The sequence below is a fragment of the Leptonychotes weddellii genome, unplaced genomic scaffold, assembly GCF_054177405.1.
Source record: "Leptonychotes weddellii isolate Sample4059 unplaced genomic scaffold, ASM5417740v2 HiC_scaffold_1371, whole genome shotgun sequence".
Classification (NCBI taxonomy): Eukaryota; Metazoa; Chordata; class Mammalia; order Carnivora; family Phocidae; genus Leptonychotes; species Leptonychotes weddellii.
The window spans coordinates 7,467-9,944 of NW_027717078.1; the positions used below are offsets into that span (position 1 = coordinate 7,467).

At 48.7% G+C, this 2,478-nt stretch overlaps 1 long non-coding RNA gene across 1 annotated transcript; it reads right to left on the bottom strand.

Annotated features, from left to right (window-relative positions):
* Positions 1-359: 359 nt before the first annotated feature.
* Positions 360-1,933, bottom strand: LOC145718304 (uncharacterized). Its single transcript, XR_014141710.1, has 3 exons — positions 1,469-1,933; positions 1,042-1,132; positions 360-895 (listed from the first exon to the last, which is right to left on the bottom strand). It is a non-coding gene; the product is annotated as an uncharacterized LOC145718304 (long non-coding RNA).
* Positions 1,934-2,478: the final 545 nt, after the last annotated feature.

A 2,478-nucleotide genomic window follows, 5' to 3' on the forward strand; every position in this document is an offset into this window, starting at 1 on the left:
CTGCCTCCTTCCACGCAAGTTTCATCTTCAGGCTTCCTTCTCTGGTGTTGAAAACTGAATTACACTTGTCTCGGGCTTCATACCCTTACCTTATCATCAGGACAATAGAGAGCATCTCATTCCCCTGCCATCAACCACAAGGATCAGGCAGTGTGTCCACTCCAACAGGTTTCTGCAGTTAAATAACTGGAATGGTCACAGGTAAAACTGTTTCTCCTCAGGGGCTCAGAGACTTCAGAAAAGATCCAGAGGAGTGTGAATTCCCTTGGCCAGGTGACAAGACTTAACAAGAAGAGCATCAAACATATCAACTACTACAAACTTGTCAGGAAGCAAAAGAAAAACCTACAAATGTGGCATAAATTCAACACAGATTTTTATTGAGCACATATTTCATGCCGGTGAGTGTCCTTGTCAAGGATATACATATTAATAAGACATTGACTTTGCTCTTATGAATCCTAACAATTAGAAGGGACGAGGGACCTAACTGGAGGTAAGGAGGTGTGGGGAATGAGACATAGATTTACAAAAGTTCAGGAAAAGTGGTGGACATTCTCAACAGTAGACTGCTTCTACTTCTGAATGAGGGAGCATTCTCAGGAGGAAGTGCCATCTGATGCCTGATGACCCAAGCATGTGCTGGGACTTCATTTCATTCAAATATAAATATTGAGATATAAGTTCCAGAAGCAAGTCAGAACAACAAATCCCACTAAATTACACTAAGCTTATATTGACAACTGATCATTAGGCAGAACTGAAAGAAAAAGTTGCACACAGAGAGTGGCAAGCACATCACCGCTGAGCTACATTTAGGTAAGTCCTGGAGCCTGGGCTGCTGGGATCTCACTCCACAGGGAAGCCGGGGCACTGAGGTCTCCAGTGTGTTTTCCTGGGAGGAACAGAGGAGGAGGTCCCTCTGTAGTAGGAGGTGAGGACTGCAGGGAGGAAGGGCAATGGAAGCAGGAGGGCTGGGGACAGACTGAAAGGTAGGGGGCCACATGGGAAAGAGCAGGAAGGGGGTTCCAAGAGACTTACCAGTGCTTCCAGAGTCACAATGCCAGACCTGCCAGAAACACCAGGGTCACTGCAACTGCCAGGAAGACCAAACCCATGGAGTGGGGCTGCTCTGTGGGTTCGGTGCACAGAGGGTGTCATTTTCCATCCACCTCGGGTTGAACTGCAACACCCTGGTCCTCTTTGGTCCTGTCAACTTTTGCCTCACCAACTGCCATTCCTCTTCTGTCTTCCCTGATCCCTCCTCAGAGATGGGCCCTTCACCCAACTCTCCACATCCTCCCACATCTGCAGGACCTTCACCCTCAACTCTTGCATTTCTTGGATTACTGACTTTTTGGTCCTTTGTGGTCTGGAGTCCCTAGAATCCCCAATTTTTCATCTGGCTCTCCTGCTCTGTTAGAGGAATACCCACCCCCTTTCCCAGCTGGACCCCAGTCTTTCTCACCCCAGTAGAGGACCATGTCCTGGCCTCCTAGACTGCTGTGTCTCACTCAGCACAACAGGCCAGCTGCGTCCCTGGTTATTACACAAAAGGACATCTGAAGGTACCATGTCCCATCAGCATGGGGCAGGACGTTGCCTTGCTGGGTGCCCTGTTGCTCCTACTCACCCCACATCCACATCACCCACACAGGCTTTGGGTAGAAGCCAGAAACGTGGGTCACCAGCAGCAGATGGACAGAACCGGGACTGGGGCCAGTGGACAACCAGGCCTCTGGCCTCACTGCACAGACAGGACAGGAATTCACAGACTGAGAGGGTAGATATTCACATCACTTTAGATAGACATCTTTCCACCTCTAGAAACCTGTCCCCATCATCCTCTCTCCCTCTTGACTCCTTTTTACCCTGAATTTGAAAGAATGGTACAAATTTATGAGTGCAGAATAGAGAATTCTTGGAGGGAGCAGGACTGACCTTGTTGCTGGAGATATGCCTTCCCTGCATCAAGAAGACCCAACAGGAACCAGGGCAGGTGCCACTGAGGAGCGTGTATAGCATTTCATTGAAAACATGATACTGATTAAATAGTGTGAAGACCTGCTGAGCCCTACTTCCTCCCTTTGGAGATAGCCACCATGATGTGTTCTGGAAACTCATGAGATCTGATCCTTGATAAGCAATCTGTGCAAAGGCTTCTGATACTTTTCCAAAGTGGGAATCACAGCCTCCTGTGATCTGTACCTGGAAAGGATCTGGGGAAGAGAGACTGTGAGTAACAGTACAGGGGGAGAGAAAGAGATGAAATGAGATGGGTGGAAGCCATGATGGTGGAAGCAGAAGGAGAAGTTCAGGGGATTGGAGGGAATGGAGCACAGTTTGGTTTGAGGTTTGAGGGGGCGCTCACACAAAGCAGAAGTGGTGGTGGACAGAGGCAGAGGAAGAGGTGAATGATAAAGGAAGGAACACACATTGGAGGAGAGAGATGAAGGGTGTGGGCAGAGAATAGGGAAG